Genomic DNA, 22,993 nt, shown 5'->3' with positions numbered 1-22,993 from the left:
ACAAACACAACATATAGTATTACAGATAGATGATCTTGATCATGTTAGGCAGCTCACAAGATCCAACAATGAAGCACAACAAGGAGAAGACGACCATCTAGCTACTGCTATGGACCCATAGTCCAGGGGTGAACTACTCACTCATCACTCCGGAGGCGATCATGGCGATGAAGAGTCCTCCGGGAGATGAATCCCCTCTCCGGCAGGGTGCCGGAGGCGATCTCCTGAATCCCCCGAGTTGGGATTCGCGGCGGCGGCGTCTCTGGAAGGTTTTCCGTATCGTGGCTCTCGCATCGGGGTTTTCGCGACGGAGGCTTTAAGTAGGCGGAAGGGCAACGCGGGGGGGCACACGAGGGCCCCACACCCTAGGTCGGCGCGGCCAGGGCCTGGGCCGCGCCGCCCTATGGTGTCGGCGCCTCGTGGCCCCACTTCCTTCCCTCTTCGGTCTTCTGGAAGCTTCGTGCAAAAATAGGACCCTGGGCGAAGATTTCGTCCAATTCCGAGAATATTTCCTTACTAGGATTTCTGAAACCAAAAACAGCAGAAAACAAGAATCGGCTCTTCGGCATCTTGTTAATAGGTTAGTTCCAGAAAATGCATAAATATGACATATAATGTGCATAAAACATGTAGGTATCATCAATAAAGTGGCATGGAACATAAGAAATTATCGATACGTTGGAGACGTATCAGCATCCCCAAGCTTAGTTCTGCTCGTCCCGAGCAGGTAAAACGATAACAAAGATAATTTCTGAAGTGACATGCCATCATAATCTTGATCATACTATTTGTAAACATATGTAATGAATGCAGCGATCAAAACAAAAGTAATGACATGAGTAAACAAGTGAATCATATAGCAAAGACTTTTCATGAATAGTACTTCAAGACAAGCATCAATAAGTCTTGCATAAGAGTTAACTCATAAAGCAATAAATCAAAGTAAAGGTGTTGAAGCAACACAAAGGAAGATGAAGTTTCAGCGGTTGCTTTCAACTTATAACATGTATATCTCATGGATATTGTCAACATAGAGTAGTATAACAAGTGCAATATGCAAGTATGTAGGAATCAATGCACAGTTCACACAAGTGTTTGCTTCTTAAGGTGGAAGGAGATAGGTAAATTGACTCAACAATAAAAGTAAAAGAAAGGTCCTTCAAAGAGGAAAGCATCGATTGCTGTATTTGTGCTAGAGCTTTTATTTTGAAAACATGAAACAATTTTGTCAACGGTAGTAATAAAGCATATGAGTTATGTAAATTATATCTTACAAGTTGCAAGCCTCATGCATAGTATACTAATAGTGCCCGCACCTCGTCCTACTTAGCTTGGACTACCGGATCTTTGCATGCCATGTTTCAACCAAGTGTCACAAAGGGGTACCTCCATGCCGCCTGTACAAAGGTCTAAGGAGAAAGCTCGCATTTTGGATTTCTCGCTTTTGATTATTCTCAACTTAGACATCCATACCGGGACAACATGGACAACAGATAATGGACTCCTCTTAAATGCGTAAGCATGTAACAATGATTATTATTCTCATATGAGATTGAGGATATATGTCCAAAACTGAAACTTCAACCATGATTCATGGCTTTAGTTAGCGGCCCAATGTTCTTCTCTAACAATTTTGCATGCTCCAACCACTAAAATGATAGATCCTTCAGACAAGACGGACATGCATAGCACCTCACATGATATTCAACAATAGTTGATGGCGTTCCCCAGAAGCATGGTTATCGCACAACAAGCAACTTAATAAAAGATAAAGTGCATAAGTACATATTCAATACTACGATCGTTTTTAAGGCTATTTTGTCCCATGAACTATATATTGCAAAGGTGAATGATGGAATTTTAAAGGTAGCACTCAAGCAATTTACTTTGGAATGGCGGAGAAATACCATGTAGTAGGTAGGTATGGTGGACACAAATGGCATAGTGGTTGGCTCAAAGATTTTGGATGCATGAGAAGTATTCCCTCTCGATACAAGGTTTAGGCTAGCAAGGTTATTTGAAGCAAACTCAAGGATGAACCGGTGCAGCAAAACTCACATAAAAGACATATTGTAAACGTTATAAGACTCTACACCGTCTTCCTTGTTGTTCAAAACTCAATACTAGATATTATCTAGACCTTAGAGAGACCAAATATGCAAATCAAATTTTAGCAAGCTCTATGTATTTCTTCATTAATGGGTGCAAAGCATATGATGCAAGAGCTTAAACATGAGCACAACAATTGCCAAGTATCACATTATCCAAGACATTTTAGAATTACTACATGTAGCATTTTCCAATTCCAACCATATAACAATTTAACGAAGAAGAAACTTCGCCATGAACATTATGAGTAAAGCCTAAGGACATATTTGTCCATATGCAACAGCGGAGCGTGTCTCTCTCCCACAAAGTGAATGCTAGGATCCATTTTATTCAAACAAAAACAAAAACAAACCGACGCTCCAAGTAAAGAACACAAGATGTGATTGAATAAAAATATAGTTTCAGGGGAGGAACCTGATGATGTTGTCGATGAAGAAGGGGATGCCTTGGGCATCCCCAAGCTTAGACGCTTGAGTCTTCTTAAAATATGCAGGGGTGAACCACGGGGGCATCCCCAAGCTTAGATCTTTCACTCCTCTTGATCATAGTATATCATTCTCCTCTCTTGACCCTTGAAAACTTCCTTCACACCAAACTTCAAGCAAACTCATTAGAGGGTTAGTGCACAATTAATAATTCACACATTCAGAGGTGACACAAACATTCTTTACACTTCTGGACATTGCATAAAGCTACTGGACATTAATGGATCAAAGAAATGAATCCAAAATAGCAAAAGAGGCAATGCGAAATAAAAGGCAGAATCTGTCAAAAACAGAACAGTCCGTAAAGACGAATTTAAAGCTGGCACCAGACTTGATCAAATGGAAAAACTCAAAACTAATGAAAGTTGCGTACATATCTGAGGATCACGCTCGTAAATTGGCAGATTTTTTCGAATTTTCTACAGAGGCCTGTGCCCAGATTCGTGACAGACAGCAATGCTGTTTCTGCGCAGCGATCCCAAATATAACATCAACTTTGACATAGAAACTTTACTTGGCACAAAAACATGATAAGGAGAGGTTGCTACAGTATTAAACAACTTCCAAGACTCAACAAAACAAAAAATTGCTGTAGTAAAAACATGGGTTGTCTCCCATAAGCGCTTTTCTTTAACGCCTTTCAGCTAGGCGCAGAAAGTGCAAATCAAGTAACATCGAGAGATGAAGCATCAACATTATTATTTTTCATGCAAACACAACTTGTTGCAGAGGGTACTTTAGGTGCTCCATTATCTAAATTCTCTATGGTGGTGCTAGGGGTTTTAGAAATTTTAGGCCTATAATAATTCTTTTGTTTAGGCACTTTAAAGGCGTACATGAATTTTTGCTCTTTCCCCACATAAGCTTTCTCATTATACTTGAGAGAAGAAAAGGTTGAACCCAAGGTTCCCATAGCTTTTTCAAGTTCATCAATCCTATTGGTTTGATTATCATGGACAACACAAGTTCCTAGGACACTAATTCTTTCATCAATTCCTCCTAAGGATTTATCAAGTTCATAAGTTTTGTCAAATAACATTCCCAATTTAGTTTCAACACTTGGAAAATTTTTCTCTATGGTTTCCAATTTTTTCATAACATCTTCAAGAGAGATTTCAATTTTAACTTCATTAACAGGTGGTATTCCAACTAGACTCTCAATGATGCAGCTAGCTTCTAAAGCGGGAGTACCTAGGAAATTGCCTCCCGAAAGAGTATCAAGAACATACCTATTCCAGCTAGATAAACCAACATAAAAGTTCCTAAGAAGGATAGTGGTGGAGTGTTTCTTAATGCACCTATGATGAGCATTACTAATTCTATACCAAGCATCTTTAAAACTTTCTCCACCTTGTTGCTTAAAAGAACGAACTTCAACTTCAGGATTACTCATTTTAGTAGCAATAAAGTAAACTAGGCAAATAAAGTAAATGCAAGTAACTAATTTTTTGTGTTTTTGATATAGGGAGCAAGACAGTAAATAAAGTAAAACTAGCAACTAATTTTTTTGTGTTTTGTTTAGGTGCAGCAAACAAAGTAGTAAATAAAATAAAGCAAGACAAAAACAAAGTAAAGAGATTGAGAAGTGGAGACTCCCCTTGCAGCGTGTCTTGATCTCCCCGGCAACGGCGCCAGAAAACAGGCTTGATGCGCGTAAATGTACACGTCCGTTGGGAACCCCAAGAGGAAGGTATGATGCGCACAGTGGCAAGTTTTCCCTCAGAAAGAAACCATGGTTTAATCGAACCAGGAGGAGCCAAGAAGCACGTTGAAGGTTGATGGTGGCGAAATGTGATGCGGCGCAACAACAGGGATTCCGGCGCCAACGTGGAATCTGCACAACAAAACCAAAGTACTTTGCCCCAACGAAACAGTGAGGTTGTCAATCTCACCGGCTTGCTGTAACAAAGGATTAAGCGAATCGAGTGGAAGATGATTGTTTGCAAGAAAATAGTAAAACACAATTGCAGTAGATTGTATGCTATGTAAAGAATAGGACCGGAGTCCACAGTTCACTAGAGGTGTCTCTCCCATAAGATAAAAGCATGTTGGGTGAACAAATTACAGTCGGGCAATTGACAAATAGAGAAGGGCATAACTATGCATATACATGATATGATAAATATAGTGAGATTTAATTGGGCATTACGACAAAGTACATAGACCGCCATCCAACTGCATCTATGCCTAAAAAGTCCACCTTCAGGTTATCATCCGAACCCCATTCAGTATTAAGTTGCTAAGCAACAGACAATTGCATTAAGTATGGTGCGTAATGTAATCGACAACTACATCCTTAGACATAGAATCAATGTTTTATCCCTAGTGGCAACAGCACATCACAACCTTAGAACTTTCTATCACTGTCCCAGGTGTCAATGAAGGCATGAACCCACTATCGAGCATAAATACTCCCTCTTGGAGTTAAGAGTAAAAACTTGGCCAGAGCCTCTACTAATAACGGAGAGCATGCAAGATCATAAACAACACATAAACAATAGTTTGATAATTACCATAACATAGTATTTTCTATCCATCGGATCCCGACAAACACAACATATAGTATTACAGATAGATGATCTTGATCATGTTAGGCAGCTCACAAGATCCAACAATGAAGCACAACAAGGAGAAGACAACCATCTAGCTACTGCTATGGACCCATAGTCCAGGGGTGAACTACTCACTCATCACTCCGGAGGCGATCATGGCGATGAAGAATCCTCCGGGAGATGAATCCCCTCTCCGGCAGGGTGCCGGAGGCGATCTCCTGAATCCCCCGAGATGGGATTCGCGGCGGCGGCGTCTCTGGAAGGTTTTCCGTATCGTGGCTCTCGGTACTGGGGTTTTCGCGACGGAGGCTTTAAGTAGGCGGAAGGGCAACGCGGGGGGCCACACGAGGGCCCCACACCCTAGGTCGGCGCGGCCAGGGCCTGGGCCGCGCCGCCCTATGGTGTCGGCGCCTCGTGGCCCCACTTCCTTCCCTCTTCGGTCTTCTGGAAGCTTCGTGCAAAAATAGGACCCTGGGTGAAGATTTCGTCCAATTCCGAGAATATTTCCTTACTAGGATTTCTGAAACCAAAAACAGCAGAAAACAACAACTGGCTCTTCGGCATCTTGTTAATAGGTTAGTTCCAGAAAATGCATAAATATGACATATAATGTGCATAAAACATGTAGGTATCATCAATAAAGTGGCATGGAACATAAGAAATTATCGATACGTTGGAGACATATCACGCACCATACTTAATGCAATTGTCTGTTGCTTTGCAACTTAATACTGAATGGGGTTCGGATGATAACCTGAAGGTGGACTTTTTGGGCATAGATGCAGTTGGATGGCGGTCTATGTACTTTGTCGTAATGCCCGGATTAAATCTCACTAGATTTATCATATCATGTACATGCATTGTTATGCCCTTCTCTATTTGTCAATTGCCCGACTGTAATTTGTTCACCCAACATGCTTTTATCTTATAGGAGAGACACCTCTAGTGAACTGTGGACCCCGGTCCTATTCTTTACATAGCATACAATCTACTGCAATTGTGTTTTACTATTTTCTTGCAAACAATCATCTTCCACTCGATACGTTTAATCCTTTGTTACAGCAAGCCGGTGAGATTGACAACCTCACTGTTTCGTTGGGGCAAAGTACTTTGGTTTTGTTGTGCTTCCACGTTGGCGCCGAAATCCCTGTTGTTGCGCCGCATCACATTTCGCCACCATCAACCTTCAACGTGCTTCTTGGCTCCTACTGGTTCGATTAAACCTTGGCTTCATACTGAGGGAAACTTGCTTCTATACGCATCATACCTTCCACTTGGGGTTCCCAACGGACGTGTGCATCTACGCGTATCACCCACCTCCTGTTAGCTTGAACCATTTGCACCGGAACAAAGGGACCTTGAAGGAGGGTCCATAGTCAAGTTCCCATATCTCCTCTATGTAACCATAATATGTGACCTTTTGCCCATTCTCGGTTGCTGCATCAAAGCGGACACCACTGTTTTGGTTGGTGCTCTTTTTATCTTGGGCGATCGTGTAAAATGTATTCCCATTTATCTCGTACCCTTGGAAAGTCGTTATAGTCGAAGATGGTGTCTTGGCCAACATGTACAGCTGATCTACAACCTCATTATCACTCATTAAATGTTTTCTCAACCAACTGCCGAAAGTCTCCATGTGGGCCTTCCTAATCCAGGATTCAGGCTTCCCCGGGTTGTCCGAGCGTAAAATATTCTTGTGTTTCTCAAAGTACGGAGCCACCAAACTGGAATTGGTCAGAACTGTGTGGTGTGCTTCAGTCAGAGAATGGTCGTCCATACATATCGTTGATTTCCTTCCGATCGTGCCTTTTCCACTTAGTCTCCCCTCGTGCCGCGATCGAGGAAGACCAATCGGCTTAAGGTCAGGAACAAAGTCAACACAAAACTCAATTACCTCCTCATTTCCATAGCCCTTGGCGATGCTTCCTTCTGGCCTAGCACGGTTACGAACATATTTCTTTAATACTCCCATGAACCTCTCGAAGGGGAACATATTGTGTAGAAATACAGGACCGAGAATGGAAATCTCTTCGACTAGGTGAACCAGGAGGTGCGTCATAATATCGAAGAAGGATGGCGGGAACACCAACTCGAAACTGACAAGACATTGGACCACATCGTTCTGTAACCGTGGTAGAACTTCTGGATTGATAACCTTCTGAGAGATTGCATTGAGGAATGCACATAGCTTCACAATGGCTACTCGAACATTTTCCGGCAGGAGCCCCCTCAAAGCAATCAGAAGCAATTGCGTCATAATCACGTGGCAGTCGTGAGACTTCAGGTTTTGGAACTTTTTCTCCGCCATGTTTATTATTCCCTTTATATTGGACGAGAATCCAGACGGGACCTTAATACTGCTCAGGCATTCAAAAAAGATGACCTTCTCTTCTTTGGTCAGAGCGTAGCTGGCACGACCTTGAAACCATTCCGGATGCTGGTCATCAGGGTCTTTCAAGCGTTGCTGGTCCTGCCGTGCTTCCTTTGTATCATTTGTCTTCCCATACACGCCCAAGAAGCTTAGCAGGTTCACGCAAATATTCTTCGTAACATGCATCACGTCGATTGCAGAGCGGACATCTAGGACTTTCCAATATTCTAGCTCCCAGAATATAGATTTCTTCTTCCACATGGGTGCCTGCCCGTCAGCTCCCTTCGGAATTGATTGTCCGCCAGGACCCTTTCCAAAGATGACTTTCAAATCCTTGACCATATCAAATACCTCAGCACCAGTGCGTTCCGCAGGCTTCGGCCGGTGATCTGCCTTGCCGTTGTAATGCTTGCCGCGCTTTCTTACTGGATGAATTTTCGGAAGAAATCGACGATGCCCCAGGTACACGTTCTTATTACAATTTGGCAAATGTACACTTCCAGTCCCATGTAAGCAGTGCGTGCATGCTTTGTATCCCTTATTTGACTCTCCCGAAAGGTTACTAAGAGCAGGCCAATCGTTGATGGTTACGAAAAGCAACGCTCGTAGGTCAAATTCCTCTTCTTTGTGCTCATCCCACACACGGACACCAGGTCTGCCCCACAACTGTAAAAGTTCATCAACTAATGGCCTTAGGTACACATCGATGTCGTTGCCGGGTTGCTTCGGACCTTGGATGAGCACTGGCATCATAATGAACTTCCGCTTCATGCACAACCAAGGAGGAAGGTTGTAGATGCATAGAGTCACGGGCCAGGTGCTATGGCTGGAGCTCTGCTCGCCGAAAGGATTCATGCCATATGTACTTAGACCAAATCTTATGTTCCTTGCGTCAGCTGCAAAATCTTTAAACTCTATGTCGATCTTTCTCCATTGCGTTCCATCTGCGGGGTGTCTCAACTCCCCGTCCGACTTACGGTCCTCTTTGTGCCATCGCAACAACTTGGCATGCTCTTTGTTCCTGAATAGACGTTTCAACCGTGGTATTATAGGAGCATACCACATCACCTTGGCGGGAACCTTCTTCCTGGGTTTCTGGCCCTCGACATCGTCACCAGGGTCATCGCCTCTGATCTTATAACGCAATGCAGTGCATACCGGGCATTCATTCAAATTCTCGTATTCACCGCGGTAGAGGATGCAGTCGTTGATGCATGCATGTATCTTCAGAACCTCTAAACCTAGAGGGCAGACAACCTTCTTTGCTTCACACGTACTGGAGGGCAACTCGTTATTCTTTGGAAACATATTCTTCAACATTTTCAGCAAGTTTTCAAATCCCGAGTCAGCTACACCTTCCTGTGCCTTCCATCTCAGCAAATCCAGTGTGCAGCCCAGCTTTTTCAGACCATTATCGCATCATGGGTACAGCGACTTTTTGTGATCCTCTAACATGCGATCCAAATTCTCCCTCTCCTTATCAGTTTCGCAGCGACTCCGTGCATCAGCAATGGTCCGACCAAGATCATTAGCGGGCTCATCACGTGCCTCTTCTTGATCACCTTCCCCTTCACCTTCCCCACCTTCAGCATCATCCATGAAAGTATCACCGAAATGATCAAGATAGCTCTCATCGATGTCATCCCCTTCTTCATCTTCTTCCATTATAACCCCTCTTTCTCCATGCTTGGTCCAACAATTATAGCTTGGCATGAAACCATGCCGAATCAGGTGCAGGTGAACTTCCCTTGAGGAAGAGTAACCCTTCTGAATCTTACAGTCAACACATGGACAGATAACAAAACCCCCCTGCTTGTTCGCATTAGCCACTACGAGGAAATCTTTCAAACCCGTAGTGAATTCGCCGGAGAGTCGGCTAGCGTACATCCATTGCCGATTCATCTGCATTATTATAATACAAAATATATAATTAACCATCATGCATTTGTTAAACTAAATAGAAATTAAACAATGAACTACACACACATATATATATATATATGAAAGGTTCAAGTTGTTGCTAACCGCGATCCAGGAGGAAAAAATAATTGAGGAAGCTCGATCAAGTGTGGCTCCGACACTTCATATCATGTGTGCATAAGAGGAGCCAAAAGCAAACCCTACACCCCCTTGTGAAGTTTGTGAAGAGAAGTGGCACCAAATGGCTAAGTGCTGTGGGCTGGATGGTATATATAGGGGAGGGGCTTTAGTCGCGGTTGGCCTGGCCAACCGCGACTAAAGGCCTTTGGGCCAGGCCTGAGGACATTTAGTCGCGGTTGGCCTGGCCAACCGCGACTAAAGCCCCTCCCGTCCACCAGCTGGCCACCGAGCGCGCTGGGCCCAGGCCTTTGGTCGCGGTTCTCCAACCGAGCCGCGACTAAAGGCCACATTGGTCGCGGTTCTTGCATTTCCGCGACTAATGGGGCTGGACGGAAGGCCTTTTATCTACCAGTGATGATTGGCCCGTACAAAACAACGCGGGTCATACGATGCTATATAAGTCTGTACATATATGTCAGATTTGGTGACATTACGATCGTGCCCCCGCTTACGAAAAAGTATGGAAAGATCTCCACCGTCTTTGTATTTGACGCGTCCAGAATTTTTCCAAGGGAGAAGCATCGGTGCAGAAGTGGAAGCCCATGTGGTTTGCTACCACAGGTCTATCGCATGTGCGTGCATATAATCACGACGCGGGCCGTTGAGATCGACGGAGACTTAACAAATAATCAGACGATTGATGTTTAGTAACTTCGGAATAAAATTCGGATCAATCAGAGCGGATGCTCATGATACCCAGAAGAGAAAGGACCTTCTTCTGATTATAAATTTAATAATAGCTTAAGCAAGTTAAAGTACACATAGGAGCAGCATCGGTATAAAAAAAACAAAAAAAACAATGATTTCAAAAAACAAAGTTTCACAAAGAAGCCATGCAGGGTAAGGTCCAGTATGGAAAATAAATTCTATGGAAGGGCCAGTATTGCGCCCTCCTCGCCAACGGGCTTTCAGCAACAAGTTCAAGCCCGGTGGTACTCTTGATTGCTACAAGGCTTGTTGGGTCCTTCGTGGTTTTTCTTAGGAGCATGGTGTTGATTTCAATGGGACCTTCAGCCCGGTCGTCAAACCGGCCACCATCCGAGTCATTCTCTTCATTGACATCTCCCTTAACTGTAAGATTTGTCAACTTGCTGTCAAGAACGCTTTTCTCCATGGGGGACTCTTAGTTGGTCTTCTGTCAGAAGCCCATGGGGTTCATCGACTACATACAACCTGATCATGTGTGATGTCTCAGTGCTCTCTATGGTCTAAAACAAGCACATCGTGCTTGGTACCACTGCTTCACGAGCTTCATCACCACCTTCGGCTTCACCTACTAAGTTAGATAAATCACTCTTCATTCTGCACGGTACCATGGGGATGGCTTACCTCCTCCTCTATGTTGACGACATCATCCTCACGACTTATATTTAGGCTCTGCTTGAGCATGTCATCGCTGCTCTCATTGTCGAGTTTGCCATGACTGACTTGGGCGAGCTACCCCACTACCTCGGTATTGTTGTTCATCTCGACTAAAGTGGGATGTTTCTCTCACACCCAGTACGCTCTCGAGATTCTTGAGTGTGCTAGATTGAGCTCCTCGCACCCTGCCTCAACACCCGTGGAGACATCGCATAACATGGCCGCTACCACTAGTAGGAAAAGCCTCATCAGTGGCGCACCAAAAATGGATTCTGTGGCGCATGGGAGGTGCGCCACAGAAACGTCGCCACAAAAATAAGGTTTCTGTGGTGCACCTGCCGATGCGCCACAGAATTAAGGTTTCTGTGGCGCACTGGTTCTTAGGTGCGCCACAGAAAAGCGTGCGCCACAGAATTGGTTTTTAGTGCGCCACAGAATTTGCTTGTATTATACACGATTTTGTGATGCCTGCTATACACATGCAGTTTATAGACAGCAATACAGATACACAGGTTATATACAGCAACATTCAGATATAATATAAATATCATGTACATTGCATAGATATAACATAGACATCATCATCACATTACTTAGAGCCCGATCGAATACATGTATAGTGGCAATTAAGTGTCAAATGTTTTGCATACAACTCTTAATTCATACAAATTTCACAATTTCGAGATACAAAGTAGTCTTCATCCGGTTCCTCCTTTGCTCCCTCATCTCTACCCACCAGGCTCGCTTGCATCGGGGTCTTCATATCCAGTTCCTACTATGATGAAAATGGAAGAAAGTGAGACCAACAAGTCCGATGCATAAGAGAAATGGAATAAATGCCTCATACATTGTTGGTCAACACAAATATTAACATTTAGGGATGGCGTAAGTGAGACCAAGTCCGATGCACAAGAGATTGATATTTGTGCTAGCTTACCAGGCTCACTTACGCCACCCCCAAGTGTACGGGGACCAAACATTTTAATCATCGGCATTTTGAAAATCTCAAAGCAAATGGAATGACAAAATGGAATAAGTGCCTCATACATTATTGGTCAACACAAATACTATGGTCAGAAACCATAGTTGCAGTATACACCGCAGTATACTTTGCAGAAGGGCCCCCTTTCCCCGGCCGCCGTTCCGTGAACGGGTCTTTGACGAGACAACAACGCCGATCTGCCTCTCCGGCGCAGAACCACGGCAGTCCCAACCGCCTCCCTTGTGGCCGTGTGTCCCGCGTCCGGCACGGTGCGCCTTCTTGCCCGATGAACCAATCGCCTGATCTTTGTAATAAGGAAACCGATGACGGTCGGTCGCAAGATTAGATTGCGATCGGCCGTCATCGGCTTCCTTATTCCAACGATCAGTCTATTGTTCACTGGGCAAGAAGGCGAAGAGTGCATGGCGCAGGAGACGCGGCCACAAGAGAGGCGGCTGGGACTGGCGTGGTTCTGCGCCGGAGAGGCATGTCAGCATTGTTGTCTCGTCAAAGACTCGTTCACGGAACGGCGGCCGGGGAAAGGGGGGCCCGTCTACAAAGTATATTGCGGCGTATAGGTGACCAAACATTCTAATCATCGGCACTAAAATGGAAGAAAGAGCCAAGTGGTATCTCAACTAGATATCATATGCCTCATACTTTGTTGGTCGAAAGAAATATTAACATTCAGGGATGGGGTCAGCGAGGCCGTGTAGGATGCACAAGAGATTGATATTTGTGCCATCGCACTGTGCTCGGTGGCCCCACCCCAGAGTGTACAAGTGACCAAACAATTTAATCATCGGCACTAGAATGGAAGAAAGGCCAATGCAATTAAGAAGTAGCTAGTATGAACTAAATGGAATGCCTCATACTTTGTTGGTCGAAACACCCCGGAGTGTACGAGTGATCAACCAACAATCTAATCATCGACAAGTACAAAAACACCACCAAACCAGCAACCATGGTGACATAAGTCAAGATGCTCAAACACACATAGCATGCATGGAGCAGATGCTCCAAAGGGATTATTCATCACTTGGTATAGACCAAGTGATGCTGGCAAAAGAGAGGCCAATCAAGAACCAGTAAATCCAGTAAGTGATAGATATGCCTAAACAAGCAACAACACATAGCATATCCCAGCTAACCAGATGAGACAAGTCTTGGTAGCCAACTTAATCACCTAGCACCACCTAGCCTTTTAAAACCATCAGAAACAGTCCTTTTTCTTCAAAGGATACCACGCTGGCATTCATTTACATGATCCCCTACTCGTGGATATCTCTATTTTCATCAAAGCCAACAAGAAATAGAAATTTATCATTACTCGGTTGAGTTCAAAACAAAGCTGGGGTACCATAAGGGATTATTCATCACTTGGTAGTAACCAAGTGATGCTGGCAAGAGAGAGGCCAAGCCCGAGCTAGTCAATCCAAGAGAGATGGATATGCATAAGTAAGCAAGAACACATAGCCTATCCAAGTTAACCAGATAAAACCAACCTTGACACCAACTTAATAACCTAGCATCACCTAGTCTTTTAAACCATCGTAAACTTCCCATTTTCTTCAAAGGATACCACAGTGGCATTCATTTACATGATCCCCTACTGTGGATATCTCTATTTTAGCATACCATAAGCTCACAAGAATCCATCAAGTAAATATGTACAGAGACATAGCAACAGCCATGTCAAACACAAGCACATAGGGTGGAATAACAATGTTTGGTCATCATTTAATCATAGACCAAGTGAATCCTGGTACAAATGGCAAGGACCAGGAATTTGACCAACTCAAGTCACCATGGTTATGCCAACCAATTGAATAGTAGCATCTTCCAAATGGAACTAGGAAGGAAACCATCCCAGATGATTTACCAAGCCAGCAGTTCATGACTGCAAAGGCCAATTCAACCACCAAACCATCCAAACCACCAAGCCTACACACTTATCATTACCCAACAGGATTCAAAATGAAGCTAGGGTCCCCAACAATAGTTGGCATCCATCTAGCTTAAGTAAATACAGTAATAGAATCATTACTGCAAAGTAGTGCATCTCAATTATCTACATTAACAAGATAAAGTTTCACAGATAAATGAATTAGTCAACTGCTAGGCAACAGGGATGCTTGGCAAGCATCATGCATCCATTCATATGCTTTTCAAAGCATAAGCAACCACCAGTACATGGTGAGAAGCTATACAAATCAAGCAACAACACAATATATCAAGCAACATGCATAGATAGAGAAAGTAGTAAGTAATTATCAACCAATTGGTGATCAAATGATCACCAGAGCTTGCAAACACAAGCCATAGGGGCAGCGGAGGAGGAATTAAGAGGGAGAGGAGGGGAGGGGAGAGAGAGCACCGATGCCAGGGGTGGAGGACGAGCTTGAAGATGACGGCAGGGGTGGAGGAGGAGGAGGAGGCGGCGGATCCTCCACCTTGCCGAGACGGCGGCCCCCCCTCGCGGCGGCCCCTCCTCGCCGTAGGGGCAGCTTGTGCTGCAGGTGGCGGGGATGGGAGGACCGCGGTGGCATGCGCCCCTCGCGGAGGAAGGCGGCGGCGACGGCGGCGGCGACGACCATGGAGGATCCAGGCGACCACGGAGGAAGGCGGCGGCGGCGGATCCAGGCGACCACGGAGGAGAGGGGAGAGGGGAGAGAGGAGGAATCCTCCAGGCGACCACGGAGGAAGGCGGCGGCGGCGGATCCAGGCGACCACGGAGAGGGGAGAGGGGAGAGGGGAGGGGCTCGGGAGGGGAGAGGTGAACAGGCGGGGGAGAGGGCACGGGCGAGATGATATAAGTCCCTAAATTCTGTGGCGCACCGGAGAAGGTGCGCCACAGAATCAACTACTTCTGTGGCGCACCAAAGCCAGTGCGCCACAGAAAAAGTTATTTCTGTGGCGCAGCACGACATGTGCGCCACAGAAATACCTACAGTAATAAATGGTGGTGGCAGGATGTGGGCCCCACATAGTTTCTGTGGCGCACTACCCAAGCGTGCGCCACAAAACTAAGCTATTTCTGTGGTGCACCAGGAATGGTGCGCCACAAAATAGTATTCTGTGGCGCATTTTTAGTGGTGCGCCACAGAAATAAGCTCCGCCTATAAGGGTTTTCCTACTAGTGTACCGTCGGCTCACCTGTTGTTGATCCCTCCGAGTATCAGAGTTTGGCTGGTGTGCTTTAGTACTTGACTTTCACGCGTGAACATCGCATACGTGTGCAGTAGATTCGCCTTCACATGCATGATCCCCGTGACCAGCACTTGACCTTTGTCAAGAGAATTCTCCGCTACGTCAAGTGTACTCTGAACCATGGACTTCATCTCTTACCCACCTCTACGGTTCGACTTGTTGCCTACACTGATGCGGACTAGGGTGATTGTCCCGACACTCGATTCTCGACATCGGCTACTATGTGTGCTTTGGTGACAACATGGTATCCTGGTCCACCAAGCGACAACACACTGTCTCCCGCTCTAGCGCCAACTACTCCAGGAGCTTCCGACCTCTTCATGTTGCCACAGTCGATGATGGAGCTTGACAGCACCAGCAAAAGGGTCTTGATACGTTGGGACTCCAAGTGCAGAGTGTGTAGTTTAGGAAGCAATTCCCCCCACCCACCCCCCCCCCCCCCACACACACACAAGGGTGACTCGAGGGTTATATCGAACTCTCGGGGAACTGCACAAAGAGGTATCTCTCCCTCTCTTCTTCTAGCAATACTGCAAAGTAAAATAAAGCCTTGTGTCCCCAACTCCACCGTGTGGTTGTCAAGCACAAGGTTTCGTGTAAGTAAATAAAACACAAGTAGTAATAAAATAAGTAAAACTGAACAACATAAAGTAAGTAAATAATAACTGTAAATTTTTTGTTTGTTTTGGGGGTTTTGGATGCAAATAAGATAAGTATATATTTTTTGTATTTTCGAAATAAAATAATGCAGCATAAAAAGTAAGATAAAAGCAATATAAAGGTGTTTCTTATGATAAAAAGTGGACTCGGGTTCATGGGTTTACTTGACTGTTCTCTCTTTTAAGTTGTAGTGGACAATAACAATCTATCAATGAGATATGAAGAGAAAAATAATAACATGTGAAAGATAAGCATTCATATGGGCATCACGTTCTAACATAGAGATGATGCAATACATCTCTCTTATACTCCACAAGAAATGGAAAACTCCATGCAATCTTGTATTAAGAGTTAACAGACCATAGACATAAGTACTTTGACATGATGTTTAAATATCAAATATGCTACCTTGAACAAATAAGATCATCACTTTTGTCACGTGACGAACATAGCACATACATTCACTTTATCCCTAGTGAGGTAGAAAAAGAAAAGGCAAAACCATAATAGATCATGAATTTGTTATCACTATTCAATCACTAAAACCATGCTACTCCATCTAATACACACATCACCCCACACACGCTCTTGCATAATAGTTGGATCAAAACCAATACTTAAGAACAAGGTACATAATATGCATCTATCAATACATCTTGCACATAATATGATCATATCTCATAGCACTCATAGAATAAGGATCCACCATATAGGTATTACAAGTATGGCCATAATCATGTTAGGAAGCTCATATGGCACTACGAACTACGAAGAACATGAGAGAAATACATAAATCTACTGCCACAAACCCTTATTCCAGAGGTGGATTACTCCCCTTGATCATGGTGATGATGATGAAGACATTGCAGAAGGTGGAGATCCCTCCGACGGCGGCTCCGGCGGAGTTTCTCCCTCCAATATTCGCTTCTGCAGCCTCTGTTTTCGTGTTTCTGTCTTCTGCGGCGCTCTCCTCCCGAGAACTCTTCGGGGTCATATATATATAGTGATTTTTAGGTCAAAATACGTCGGTGGGCGAAAAGATCACGCGATTTGGACGATCGACGGCCGAAAGAGGTCAGGTGGCCCGCCCTACAAGTCTGAGCGCGCCACCTGGGCTCTTTTGGGCCTCAGGCCCCTCCAAGTGAGCTTCCAGGTCCTAGGGTGCTTCTCACGAAGAAAAATGACGCTCCAAAAATCCCAGCTTAATTTGACTCTGTATAGGTCTCTGAAAGTTAAAATTACACAAAATAGGGAATTCCTGTTCTGTATAGTTATAAACCAAATAAAGGGGGTCATTGGTAAATCCCCATAAATCAATATAAAACATGGTATTATAATCATATATGTTGCAAATATGTGGGAATTCAATATGATAAAGTACAAAGATCATGTATGCATTTTACATGCATCAACATCCCCAGGCTTAACATATGCTCGTCCCTGAGCATAAAGGTGATAAAACCAACATGGAATTTGGAGTTTATTATATAGCTTCTAAATAATCATGTAAAGTATCACAAGGTTCATTCAATAAAGAATGACAATAAGTAATATGAACTTATAAAGTGATAACTCTTAGATTCTACAAAGCATGCATAATAGTTAGCATTGTAATAAACATGAATGATAAGTAATATGAACCATAAAGCATGCTTAGGAGAATCCTATAGAATTGTTTGGAAGAATCTTTGTCCTCTCTTTTGATTCTTTGGACTTTCGACTCTTGAAAACAAGAAAGTAATTAGGGAATATATGTGCTAGACCTCCAACAAAAATAAAAAGGGAAAGATAGCAAAACAGTGAGATTTTGAGATATGCAATTCATGGAAACTATACTCATAAAGATGGGGTACCATGCATATCTTTGTTTGAGAGATATCTAAGATTCATGAGCTTGACCTCTTATAAGTAATCAAATATTGCCTCATTCTCCTGGTGCTAAGGATTACAACTCTTTCTAATAACTTTCGAATTGCCAATAGACCTTTCACATATTGTTTTAACCAAGTATCACAATGGGGTACCTCCTTGACGCCTGTACGAAAGGCAAAATAGGCTTATATAAGCTTCATCTTAAGCCATCCATACCCGGACAACAAGGACAACAATCTTTTGAGCATCCTCTCTAACTCTCTCTCGCTTTTTTCATACATATATATTTTCTCTTCTTTTTTCTGTCTTTCTTTTTCACTCTTCCTATTTTGAGGATGCTCGTGCTGAAGCTTTCGCCATGTAAGCATGGCTTCTAGTTAGCGTCCCATCGCTCTTTTCTAACAATATGCATACTCTAGTCTTTATGTTGACAATCCCCTTCTTTTCACAAGAGATAGCCATCAACGAACCCAAAAGAAGTGACAATCAACTTCAAGGTACAGAACCTTAATGGTCCAATGTTGAAAGACATCCCCATGTAAGAATGGTTAAGTTCTAGCTCATTACTCATAATCAGTCAAACCCATGATGTGCAAGGTGGTGTTTTCCTTCCACACCGTACTTTCCTATGAGCTTTGAATTACACAAAAAGGAATATTTTGAAATGGTTGGAGGCATAACACACATATTATACTTGGAATAGAAAGTGATATATAGGTAGATATGATAGACATTTTGGTTTTAGTGTAATTTGGAAACAAGTCTATGCTTGTGTGAGAATTCATTTCTTTAGGCTAGCAAGAGATCTAGAAGCATGTAATAGTATCCATAGAGATACTCATTCATCATCAAACAATGATACTTAAAATTAAACATCTATGTATACTAGTGATAAGTAGCACTGAATAAGGCACATAGAAAATCATCACTCAATAGAGCATGTGAAACTAGAAATACCATACACAAAATAAGTTTCACCTTTTAATTGGCATTCCTCCTTTTCTTTTATAATCATGCAACTTTATTTTTTTTGATCATTCAAAGATAGGAGATTTTGGACCAGTAACTAATTCATATGCATTATGAACATTCAATATGATGGTCCTTTCATTTTAAAAACAAAACTAGACACAAATAAAACAAGGATGCTTCATGTTTTGGCGAAAATTCTATGTTGCTCAAAAAACAGAGTTTAGAGGTGCTCAAACCATGAGTTTTAGAATGAGTCCAGTGGGGTGTCATGGGCATCCCCAATCTTACAATATTCATCATACTTGAATTAATCTCAGTTTTAAATTTTCTCCATTCCCTTTGAAAAAACCTCAACACAAAGTTTTATTCCCATTCTTTTCTATGGGGTGACATTAGTGGTATAAAGAAATCACGCTTTCTGCTATTTTTATCATAAATAAAATTATATATTCATGAAACAGAGAGCACATAATGTTCTACTAAAGTTCCAAGCAAAAATCATATTGATACTCAGAAGAATGGATCCGACATTAAAAGGCAGAATTTGTCTAGAATTTTTGCTGCAGCAAAACTGAATTTTTAATACTACTTAAACACGTTAGGAATTTTAGCCAATTTACGTGCATATAGAGGATGAAAAGTTACTACTATGAATTTTTCAAGATTTTAGGAGTTACCACAAAAATTAGGAAAACGTGCACTAAAAAGTGCTGTCTAGAAAACAGCAACTCCATAGTTTGTTTGCAACTTTAAACATCCAAATGGGTAAAAACTTGATACTCAACTTAAAAACCAGAGAATAAACTAAAAGAAAACCAACATGCTACCACAAGAATGTAGAACAAAAACAAAATATAAAATCATCTCGGGTTGCCTCCTGTAAAGCGCTTTCTTTATAGCCATGTAGCTAGGCTTACTTACTTGTTTTCAAGTTGTATGGAGATTGCGTGGTAGCTTGAATATTGGTGCTACCTCCTTCTTCCTTGGAAAGTGCTCCATATACTTCTTATTTGGGAATTTAATTTAACATTCCCTTCTTTAGAATCAATGATAGCTCATGTGGTTCTAAAAAAAGGTCTCCCAAAAATTATAGGACAAGAGGTATTGCTATCCATGTCCATAACAATAAAATCCACAGGCACATATGTCATATGTAATTCAACCATAACATTATTAAATCTTCCTAATTATTTTTTAGTTGAATCATCAACAACTAATAAATCAATAGAGTATTTTTCCATATTTTTAAGATTAAGCAAATCAAACAGCTCTTTAGATATAACAGAAACACTAGATCCTAAATCTAGAATAGCATGGTGTGTTTCTTTGTCAATAGAAATTAAAATCTTGGGGATCCAATCATCCCCAACCTTAGGTGGTATCATAGCCTCATTATTGTATCTTTTCTTTAATGACATAGTTAGCAATATAAGAACCAAAACCCGTTTGATGAACATTAATGGTAGGATCTTTAGAGAATTTCTCAAGAATAGCAATCAATTCATGCAAGCTACATTTATCAAGATCTAATAGTGGTTCCCTTACTTCACTAAGCATTTTCACTTCTTCAATTGGCTTATTGATGCGCGTAGATGTACACGTCCGTTGGGAACCCCAAGAGGAAGGTGTGATGCGCACAGCAGCAAGTTTTCCCTCAGAAAGAAACCAAGGTTATCGAACCAGTAGGAGCCAAGAAGCACGTGAAGGTTGTTGGTGGAGGAATGTAGTGCGGCGCAACACCAGTGAAACCGGCGCCAACGTGGAACCTGCACAACACAATCAAAGTACTTTGCCCCAACGTAACAGTGAGGTTGTCAATCTCACCGGCTTGCTGAAAACAAAGGATTAAGCGTATCGAGTGGAAGATGGTGGTTGTTTGCAAAGAACAGTAAAAGCAGTAGAATGTATTCAGATGTAAAGAATGGACCGGGGTCCACAGTTCACTAGTGGTGTCTCTCCAATAAGATAACTAACATGCTGGGTGAACAAATTACAGGTGAGCAATTGACAAATAAAGATTCAATACATATCAACGATGATTACTATGTGATTTAATCAGGGCATTACGAAAAAGTACATAGACCGCTATCCAGCATGCATCTATGCCTAAATAATCCACCTTCAGGTTATCATCCGAACCCCTTCCAGTATTAAGTTGCGAACAACAGATAATTGCATTAAGTATGGTGCGTAATGTAATCAACACAAATATCCTTAGACAAAGCATCAATGTTTTATCCCTAGTAGCAACAGCACATCCACAACCTTAGAACCTACTGTCACGATCCCAGATTTAATGGAGGCATGAACCCACTATCGAGCATAATTACTCCCTCTTGGAGTTACAAGTATCAACTTGGCCAGAGCCTCTACTAGCAACGGAGAGCATGCAAGAACATAAACAACACATATATGATAGATTGATAATCAACTTAACATAATATTCTATATTCATCGGATCTCACCAAACACAACATGTAGCATTACAAATAGATGATCTTGATCATGTTAGGCAGGTCACAAGATCTAATACAATGAAAGCACAAGCGGAGAAGACAACCATCTAGCTACTGCTATGGACCCATAGTCCAAGGATGAACTACTCACGCATCAATCCGGAGGCGGGCATGATGATGTAGAGCCCCTCCGGTGATGATTCCCCTCTCCGGCAGGGTGCCGGAGGCGATCTCCTGAATCCCCCGAGATGGGATTCGCGGCGGCGGCCTCTGATACGTCTCCAACGTATCGATAATTTCTTATGTTCCATGCTACTTTATTGATGATACCTACATGTTTTATGCACACTTTATGTCATATTTACGCATTTTCTGGAACTAACCTATTAACAAGATGCCGAAGTGCCAGTTCCTGTTTTCTGCTATTTTTGGTTTCAGAAATCCTAGTAACGAAATATTCTCGGAATTGGACGAAATCAACGCCAAGGTTCCTATTTTGCCCGGAAGCATCCAGAACACCCGAGAGTCGAGTAGGGGCCCTGTGGGCCCCAGATGATAGGGTGGCGCGGCCAGGGCTGGGCCCGCGCCACCCTATGGTGTGGTCGCCCCTTCGCCCCTCCGACGCCGCCTCTTCGCCTATATAAAGGTCCCTGACCTAAAAACCCTGACGGAGGAAGCCACGGTACGAGAAAACCTTCCAGAGCCGCCGCCATCGCGAAATCAAGATTCGGGGGACAGAAGTCTCTGTTCCGGCACCCTGCCGGACGGGGAATTGCCCCCGGAGTCATCTCCACCGCCGTCTTCACCGCCATCTTCACCGCCATCGCTGCCTCCATGATGAGGAGGGAGTAATTCACCCCCGGGGCTGAGGGCTCTACCGTAGCTATGTGGTTAATCTCTCTCTCTGTACTCCAATACAATGATCTCATGAGCTGCTTTACATGATTGAGATCCATATGATGAGCTTTGTATCGCTACTAGTTATGTGCTACTCATGTGATGTTATTAAAGTAGTCTATTCCTCCCGCATGGTGTAAAGGTGATTAGTGTGTGCACCGTGTGGTTCTTGTCGTATGCTATGATCATGATCTCTTGTAGATCGTGGAGTTAATTGTCATTATGATAGTATTGATGTGATCTATTCCTCCTTCATAGTGTAATGTGGACAGTGCGTGCGCTATGTTAGTTCTTGGTTTATTTTGCAATGATCTATTATGCTCTAAGGTTACTTAAACATGAATATCGAATGTTGTGGAGCTTGTTAACTCCGGCATTGAGGGTTCGTGTAATCCTACGCAACGAATGATGTTCATTATCAAACAAGAGTGTATGTAGCACATATGAGAAGAAGTATTTATTATGCGATCAATGTTGAGAGTGTCCACTAGTGAAAGTATGATCCCTAGGCCTTGTTCCTACATACTGCTATCGCTGCTTGTTTCATCGTTTTTATCTTTGCATTACTACTGCTGCGTTACATTATCGCTTGTTTACTTCCTACAATATTACTACCATCAATCGCACGCTGAAGCTATTTTCTGGCGCCGTACTACTTCTCATATTCATTCATACCACTTGTATTTCACTATCTCTTCGCCGAACTAGTGCACATATTAGGTGTGTTGGGGACACAAGAGACTTCTTGCTTTGTGGTTGCAGGGTTGCATGAGAGGGATATCTTTGACCTCTTCCTCCCTGAGTTCGATAAACCTTGGGTGATCCACTTAAGGGAAACTTGCTCCTGTTCTACAAACCTCTGCTCTTGGAGGCCCAACACTGTCTACAAGAATATAAGCACCCGTAGACATCAAGCACTTTTCTGGCGCCGTTGCCGGGGAGGGAAGGTAAACGGCACTCACACA

This window comes from Lolium perenne, chromosome 5 (genome assembly GCF_019359855.2).
Source record: "Lolium perenne isolate Kyuss_39 chromosome 5, Kyuss_2.0, whole genome shotgun sequence".
Lineage (NCBI taxonomy): Eukaryota > Viridiplantae > Streptophyta > Magnoliopsida > Poales > Poaceae > Lolium > Lolium perenne.
The sequence above is the reverse complement of the archived record's forward strand: the minus strand, read 5'-3'. Positions refer to the sequence as shown.